Genomic DNA, 9,181 nt, shown 5'->3' with positions numbered 1-9,181 from the left:
TCAATCGGTCGGGAAGCTGTGGGTGCGACTAAGGTCGCGTTGTATGAAAACGGTGGTAAGCCGAATATCCCTCGACCGGCCGCAGCCTGGTCGGAAGTCGCGACAACAATCGCGCGGGCTGTCGACTCCCGTAGGTGCATCGGTCCTGGTAAGGGGCCGATGGATCGTTGAACGTCGAAGGAGTATGACTCCGTAGGTGCATCGGTCCTGTAAGGGCCGATGGATCGTTGAACGTCGAAGGAGTATCGACTCCCATAGGTGCATCGGTCCTGGTAAGGGCCGATGGATCGTTGAACGTCGAAGGATCAGGACTCCGAAATTTAAAACTGAACTTGTATTCCAACCACAAAATTCACTGGTAATACAGCTTCAAGTTGTCGGCGTTCCAAGTCCGGGGAATGAGCTTCCCCTCAAGGGTCTCCAGCCGGTAGGCCCTCGGCCCAAAGGTGTCAGCAACCTTGTAGGGTCCTTCTCAGTTGGGAGCCAACTTCCCTTGGTCCAAGGGCTTCGACACTTCCGCCTTCCTCAAGACTAGGTCGCCAGGCCTGAAGAGCTTTGGTCTGACCTTAGCGTTGTAGTACCGGGCGACCCTCTGTCGGTATGAGGCCATTCGGATTTGAGCCTTATTTCGCAGTTCGGGGAGAAGGTCTAGGTCGGCCCTCCGGCTTTCGGAGTTGTCCGGCTCGTGTACTGCTCGACCCTTGAAGACGGCAGGCCAATCTCGAGCGGGATCATAGCCTCTGTCCCGTAGGCCAAACTGAACGGCGACTCTCCGGTCGGGACACGGGGGGTCGTTCGGTAAGCCCATAGGACGGAGCCCAGCTCGTCGACCCAGAGACCTTTGGCTTCGTTCAGTCGGGTCTTGAGTCCATGGAGCAGGGTTCGGTTCGTCACCTCAACCTCACCGTTGGACTGTGGGTGCCCGACTGAAGTTAGTCGATGACGGATGTGGAACCTGGCGCAGAAGTCCTTGAAGTCTTGGTTGTCGAATTGCCGTCCGTTGTCGGTGATGATGGTGCGCGGCAATCCGAACCTGAAGATGATGGACTTTTGGATGAAGTCCTCCATCTTCCGCTCGGTGATCTGCGCCAAGGGCTCGGCCTCGACCCACTTCGTGAAGTAGTCGATGGCGACAACGATGAACTTCCTCTGGCCTGATGCCGGTGGGAAGGGGCCGAGAATATCGACTCCCCACTGAGCGAAGGCCATGGAGCGACAATGGGAGTGATTTGGCTGGCCGGTTGGTGCTGAATATTGGCATACTTCTGGCATGGCTCGCACCTTCGGACCAACTCTGCCGCATCCTTCCTCATGGTCGGCCAGTAGTAGCCCTGTCGTAAGACCTTGAAGGCTAAGGACTTGCCCCCCAAGTGATTCCCACAAATTCCTTCGTGAACCTCTCGGAGGGCGTAGTCAGCGTCGTCGGTCCCAAGCACCTGAGCAGAGGGAGGGAGAACGACCTCTTGTAGAGTCGGCCGTCCATGATCACATATTGCGACGCCGACCATCGGAGTCGCTGGCCTCCGCGGGATCTTCGGGACTGGTCCCGTCGGACAGGTACCGGACGATCGGGTCCATCCAACTTGGTTCAGACGTTAGCTGCTGTACTTCTTCGACCCGATCGATACTCGGCTGTTGGAGGTTTCGACAAACGTCCGACCCAAAGAATCATAGGCCGACGTTGCCAATCTGGAGAGAGCATCGGCACGGGCGTTCTCCGTCCTGGGGATGTGGGAGATCTCGAAATGCTCGAGGCGGGCCACGAGATCCTTTACCTTCTGAAGATACTTGATCATGGTCGGATCTCGCGCCTCGAAGTCGCCCTTGACCTGCCCCACGATCAGCTGAGAGTCGGAGAATGCCCGGAGGCTGTCGACGCCCAGTTCCTTCGCCATCCTCAAGCCCGCGAGGAGTGCCTCGTATTCGGCTTGATTGTTGGAGGCCTTGAAGTCGAACCGGAGGGCGTATTCGGTGACTACCCCATCCGAATTCGTGAGCAGGAGCCCGGCCCCGCTTCCCTGAGCGTTGGAGGCTCCGTCGATGTGAAGTACCCAGGTGGAGATCGGGTCTGGCTCAGAGACCGAATCTCGTCCCGGGCCTTCAGCTCCCGACCTTCGGTCGGTCGTCGGGCATTCAGCGATGAAGTCGGCCAAGACCTGAGCCTTCAAGGCAGGCCTCGGTCGGTACTGAATGTCGAACTCGCTAAGCTTCATCGCCCACTTAGCGAGTCGTCCGGATGTGTCGGGTCGGCGCAGTACGGCCCTCAGGGGCTGGTTGGTGAGTACCACGATGGCGTGGGCTGGAAGTATGGTCGGAGCCATTGCGCGGAGACGGTCAGGGCAAAAACCATCTTTTCCATCTCCAAGTATCTGGCTTCGGCGCCGTGGAGCACTTTGCTGGTGTAGTAGATGGGCTGATGGGTTCGGCACTCGTTTTCCCGAACGAGCACCGAACTGATCGCCTCAGAAGATGTGGCCAAGTAGAGATACAAGGTCTCCCCGACCTGCAGCTTTACGAGCAGCGGCGGGGGAAGCCAGGTACCTTTTCAGGTCTTCAAAGGCCTGTTCGCACTCATCCGACCAAGAGAAACCATTCGCCTGGCGCAGGGTCTTGAAGAACGGGAGGTACCTTTCAGCTGATCGGGAAATGAATCGGCTAAGAGCGACGATTCTTCCGTTCAGCTGTTGGACCTCCTTCTTGGTGTTCGGATGACGCATGTCGAGGATCGCCTTTATCTTCTCAGGGTTGGCCTCGATCCCTCTCTGAGAAATGAGGAATCCGAGGAACTTCCCCGAGGTCACCCCGAAGGCGCATTTGGTCGGGTTGAGCTTCATTCGGTGTCGTCGAAGGGTGCGAAAGGTCTCCTCGAGATCCTGAACATGGTCCGGGATCTGCGTGCTCTTTACCAGCATGTCGTCCACGTACACCTCCATGTTATGCCCGATCTGGTCTTTGAAGACCTTATTGACGAGTCGCTGGTAGGTGCGCCGGCATTCTTCAATCCAAAGGGCATCACCCGATAACAGTAGAGGCCCTTGGGGTCACGAACGCGGTGTGCTCCTCGTCTTCAGGCGCCATCCGGATCTGATTGTACCCGGCGAAGGCGTCCATGAAGCTGAGCAGTCGAAATTCGGACGTCGCATCCACCAGCTGGTCGATCTTCGGGAGTGGAAAGCTATCCTTCGGGCATGCTCGGTTGAGGTCGGTATAGTCGATGTAGATCCTCCATTTCCCGTTGGCTTTCTTGACCATGACGACATTGGCGAGCCAATCGGGATACGTGGATTCCCGAATGAAGCCTGCTTCGAGCAGCTTGTCCACTTCTTCGTCAATGGCCTTCTGCCTTTCTGGGGCGAAGGACCTTTTCTTCTGCCTCACCGGCTTCATTGTCGGGTCGATGTTTGAGTCGGTGAGTAATTGTTTCTGGAGGGATGCCCGACATATCTGCTGCCGACCATGCGAATATGTCGGCGTTGGCCGTCAGCAGCTCCGCCAGTCGGTGGCGTTCGGTGTCGGGCAATTGAGACCCGATCCAAACTTTTCTGTCGGGATTTTCTCCTATCGGGATCGCCTCGAGCTGCTCGCCGGCGAACCCCGCTCTTCCTCTCCCGTTGATCCAGTTTGTCGATTGTTAGGGGATCCTTTGTCTCGTCGCTTTGGACGGAGATTTGAAAGCATCGTCGGGCGAGCTGTTGAATCTCCGCGCATCTCTCCGACTTCGTTTTTGGTCGGGAATCGAACAAGGAGATGGTACGTCGAGACGATCGCCCTGAGGGCGTTCAGTCCGGGTCGCCCGAGTATGGCGTTGTAGGCCGAAGGAACTTGGACGACCGCGAAAATGAGGGAGACCGTGCTTTGCCGTGGTTCGGTACCGACCGTCACGGGCAGGGTGATTTCTCCTTCTGTCGTGACGGTGTCTCCGGCAAAGCCGATCAAGGGCGTGGAGACCCCACTAAGTCGATCAGTCGGTAGTCGCATTCGGGAGAAGGTCGAGTAAAACAAAACATTTGTCGAACTTCCATTATCAACAAAAATTCGTTTTACATCATAATTGGCTATTGTCGCCGACACAACAACAGCGTCGTCGTGGGGAGTCTGGATGCCCCGAACGTCGTCTTCTGAGAAGGTAATCACGTCGTCCGGGCGCGGCTTTTTCGTCGGCTCCCCCCTGTAGACGTCCCCGATCCCAGCCGCTTGGAGATCATGTTGATGACTCCAGCCGTCGGCTGGTTAGTCGGCGCCTCTTCAGTCGGCTGGGGGCGTCGATCGGCAGTCGGTCGGGTCGGCGGACCCTTTCGAAACTTGCCGAGATACCCCGGCGGATGAGATTTTCGATCTCATCCTTCAACTGGATGCATCGCTCGGTGTCGTGGCCGTGGCTCCGATGGAACCGGCAGTACTTCCGATGGTCGAGGCCCTTTGCCTTCAGAGGCGGAGGCCGTCGCAGGTATTCTTCCCCTTCGATCTCCATCAAGATCTGCGCACGGGGAGCGGAGAGAGGAGTGTAGGAGTCATACCTGGGACGCACCGACCTCGGAGTCTGTCGGCGGGGTGATTTTTGGATCTGTCGGGGTGGAGAAAGCCGACTATGGCCGGGGGCCTGCTTGGTTCGGCGGGCTCCCGACCTTTTCTTCGCTTCTCCTTCGGACCCCTGGGCTCGACCAAGCGTCGGTCGGACGCTCCTTCGTCCGCGCGCATATACTTGTATGCGCGCTCCAGTAGCTCGGCGTATGTTCGGGGGAGGGTCTTGTCCAGAGAATAAGTAAATCGGGACGACCTCAGGCCCCGCTTCATGGCTGAAACCGCCATGTCTTCGTTGAGGTCCCGGACCTCGAGCGTGGCCGCGTTGAATCGCGCCACGAAGTGTCGGAGCGTCTCGTTTTCCCCCTGCTTGAGGGAGAAAAGGCTATCCGACGTTCGCGGCGGCTTTCGGCTGGTGCTGAAATGGGCCACGAACGAGTGCTCGAGCTGCGCGAAGGAATGGATACTGCCCGATCGAAGACCGGAGTACCAAGCCCTGGCAGCCTTGCGAAGTGTGGCGGGGAAGCCGATGCAAAAAAGAGCGTCGGTTGCCCCTTGAATCGTCATGAGAGCTTTATAGCTCTCGAGGTGGTCGACTGGGTCGGTGGAGCCGTCGTATGGCTCCACGTTCGGCATTTTGAACCGACTGGGAATCGGCTCATCGAGGACCAGTCGAGAGAGAGGCTGGGCGGTCTGGAAGTCGACGTCGTTCGAAGACTTCTGGCCGTCCATCTGCAGTTGGGCGAGTCGGCGGTCGATCTCCTCGAACCGTCGCTCGTAGTCGTCCGCTCGTCGATGCTGGGAGACCCCAGGAGTGGAGCCTCCGGAGGATTCTGAAAGAGAGGCCGACGGTGTGCGCGGCCGCTTTTCCTTCCTCGCCCGTTCCAACGGGGAAGGAGAGGGCCGCTGGGACCGTCGGTCGTCGCGCCGTGGTCGCCCCTCCTCCTCTCCGTGGGAGCGCTGTTGGGAGCGCTCGCATGGAGGCGACAGGGGTCGGCGCGGCCGTCGGCGGCTGCTCCTGGAAGGCATAGGTCGGGCCGCCGGTTGTTGCTGGAGGCTTTTGACTGCGTCGGTCAGTACGGTCATCTGCCGTACGATGGCCGCAATCTGGGCCTCCGTGGTCACTGCAGGGCGCGGAGAGCTAGGCTCCGCCGCCGGTGGTGGTGGGAGGCCTCTTCCCGGCGGGAAGAGCGCCTTGCCGACCCAGTGACTCTCGATCGTTGAGCTCTTGTCTTTGTCATGCTGTCCCCTACCTGGCGCGCCAATCTGTTGCGGCCAATCGCCTCGTCGCCCGATCGCCGGGAAGCGTGCACCTGCAAAAGGAAGTCCGCACTGACCGGAGGCGGCTCCGGCGGGGACCCTCCGACGGTCAAGTCAGAGAGGTGACTGGGCAACAGTGAAATGCAGACAGAGAGCTCTGAGAAGAGAGAGAGAGAGAGAGGAGCGAGCCTGCGTATGTGGGAGAGACGGGCGGATCGACCCTTGCACTGTTGCCTTCCCCGGTATATATAGTGGAGCACGGTATGGCGCCGTCATTAATGGCGCGGACAAGTGAGGAACTGTCAACTCACTGTAGGCTGTCAGAGCCGCCGTGAAAACGTCATGTCGCCGTGTAGCCGTCTAATCACCAGGGTTGACCCGGCTCTCGGCGGGACAATGCCCCTAGGTAACTGTGCCGCATGTCCGTGTCAGAGCTGACAACGTCTGGCGGCCGTACGGTGGTTGGTGGAGTCGGCCGACCCAAGGTCGGTGGCCAGCAGAGTGGCGTCGGACTCCTCCGTCGGTCGGCGAGCTTCATGTGGGTCGGCTACCGGACCTCTGGGTTTAGTCGGTCGGGAATGGACCGTGGAATGGCCGCAGTTAGCCGCTGATGGCGTCCGTCGGCCTGTCGCCCGACTTACGATCGGCCAGTCAGAGTCGTCCGTCGGGCCGTGGTTAGTCGGTCGGCGCTGCCAGCCGGTCGGGTCCTCCGATAGTCGGTCGGTCGGTCGGGCCGCCAGCCGGTCGGGCCCTCCGATAGTCGGTCGGTCGGTCGGGCCGCCAGCCGGTCGGGCCCTCCGATGGTCGGGTCGGTGGGTATCCCCCTACAATAATTAATTGTGAGCATCTGTCTGATAACGCCATTATTGCGGTGTATTATTCACAGTCCCGTTGTAGCAGCTGATAACGATGGCTGTGATTTTATGATGGCCATCGTTTTTTCCCAGCAAAACGCATTTGACGGCTGGACTGGACTGGCTCGTTACTGATGTCTGTTTTCCCTTGTTTTTCGTCACCGGCCACATTGATAGGCCATGTGAACGGACGCTACAGACACAGCACAGAAAAGCATCCACATGGGTCTGTCGGGATTTAACAATTGCAGGCTCACCGGGGGCCTCATGAGCTGTCTGATTGGACGTACTCTTCTCCGCCTAAAGATTAATCCATCAAGAAAACTCTCTCTGAAAGAAAAGAATTGTGAATAATAAGAAATCGGAGCAGAGATCCCATCTCGGATCTAACAGGCTCCATGTGGCGACGCTATCAGCGGTAATGCCCTTTAGTTAAATAAAGACTAAACAAATCGTGCCACGACAATTGCGACGGCAGGAAAGGAACAGCGGCTAGCTATATGCTTATTGTTATGTAAAACATTATCACCGTACACATATTATTATCTCATGCCCCAGAGGTTAGGTCAGGTATGGATTATTCGGTCGTCTCACACACGCACGACAAATACAAGAATTACAAAGGGAAATCGGAAAAAATGAAAAAGTAAATACGAAGAATGAAGAAGGAAGGAGACCACGTGCTGCGACAGCGACAGCAGAACAAGAATGGTATACTGTTCGTCCCTATTCATCTAATCCATCCGCCGTCTCGTCATGTATCTAGAGAGATATCAAGTAGCTGGAAGCGACCGACAGAAGAGCAACCGCCAGGGAGAAAATGAAGGGGCGCGCCGGTGGAGCGGAGCTAGATCCACCGGACGGCCCAGGTGCCATCGGCGACTGCGGGTTGCCGGAGGACCCGGCTGAGGCAGGCGCTGGGCTGCCGGAGGACCCGGCTGAGGCGGGCACTGGGCTGCCAGAGGGCCCGGCTGAGGCGGGCGCTGGGGCGCCGGAGGGCGTGGGACCGCTGGTCGTCGGGGCGGGCGCGGGCCGGCGGAGACGACGAGGCAACGGTGATGGCCAGCTTCTGGCCGGCGGAGCAGTGGCCGCTGACGCCGCAGATGTAATAATGGTCCCCGGAGGAGGTGATGGTGACGGTGCCGGACCTGTGGACAGGGTGGAGCCGATCTGGTCCTTGGTCGAGCAGGCATCGTAGCTGGACTTTGGCAGTTGGACCACGTTGTGGATCCCCGTTGGGAAATTGAAAACTGCAGATATATACAAACCCGCCGTTATGATCACCATCATCGTCATCAAAAGACACACTTCATCAGTTTGGCCAATCAAAATCAAACATGTAAAATACTGGGTGACTTTGATGGCCCATCCATCATCATCATCGTCATCAATCACACACACACACACAGAGTATGACAGTACTGCCTTATAAAATCCTCTTTCCGTCAATCACCTTGACGGCCGGGGAGGGTGGGAGAGAGCGAAAAAAGTTTTATGCACCGATGGTAGTTTCAGCAGTCGGTAACTATTTTTGATAGTTGAGTTGAGACGAGGAGTACTGCACTTACCAAGGGTGTCGCCCACGACGAAGGTCTGGGAGGACGACCACTTGTCGTAGAAGCTGGCGTTGGGTGGGATGGTCCATCCGGTGCCGCTGCCGCCCACCACGTGCCTCGTGGCCGCTGTGACCACTGAGCCCTCCAGCAAAAGGCTGGCCGCCACCACGGCGACCATCATCCAGGCCCAGTCCGCTCTTTTGCCGCCTCCTGATCCACCCATCCCCTTTCGCTCGTTGGGTTTAGTGTTCTGCAGGTCGCCCCTCCAACCCCACCTTCTCCTTCAAATCCGCGTGCTCGCTTTCCTGCAGATCTGCGTTGCTAGGTGCTCTCAGATTATGTATGTAAGCGATGGGTGGTGTGCGGGAGTGCTATTTCTAACAGAAAGATGAGCCGATAGGATGAGGTTCTCGATCTATGCCTACCAGGCTATTTATATTTCCAAAACGGGGTGGGGTTTGCCTTTTCGTAGGTGGGAGGAAGGTTTAGGCGATGGGTTAAAACTGGCTGTGTGAACCGAGGCGTAAAATGTCCACGCGGCTAGTTGTTGCTGACCAGAACCTAACCTAACCTGCCGCATCTCACCGACGGGACGCGTTCGTCCTCGGGGCATGGCCTTGGCTGGTGGGTGTGACTGCCACCACCCACAATGTTTCTTTTTCTCGCGGCTAGCTGGTGATGCATGCTGCGCCGCGTGTGGAAGCAAACGCCGCAGCTGGCCTCTACTTTTTGTCCACTAGCTCACGACCCGGCTCGCTCGTGGTCTCTGTATCCGGTCCACCTAATACTTTCGGGCGCGGATCCTGCAGTGCACCACAGCATATGGTGCCGTGCAAATGTACGGCCATGGTTTGTTGGCCGTCCATCGTGAGATGGATGGCCAACGGGATTGCAGTGCGTACAGCGGTGCGTTGCACGCACCAGAGCACGCGATTTCAATAATTTCTCTTGTCGGGGCCCGTCTTGCCTACAACATGGCATGTACGCGGC

General features: G+C 57.8%; 1 pseudogene; it reads right to left on the bottom strand.

Annotated features, from left to right (window-relative positions):
- Positions 1-7,049: 7,049 nt before the first annotated feature.
- LOC140853831 (mavicyanin-like) lies at positions 7,050-8,528 on the bottom strand (annotated as a pseudogene).
- Positions 8,529-9,181: the final 653 nt, after the last annotated feature.

This window comes from Elaeis guineensis, chromosome 14, assembly GCF_000442705.2.
Source record: "Elaeis guineensis isolate ETL-2024a chromosome 14, EG11, whole genome shotgun sequence".
Lineage (NCBI taxonomy): Eukaryota > Viridiplantae > Streptophyta > Magnoliopsida > Arecales > Arecaceae > Elaeis > Elaeis guineensis.
The sequence above is the reverse complement of the archived record's forward strand: the minus strand, read 5'-3'. Positions and strand labels throughout refer to the sequence as shown.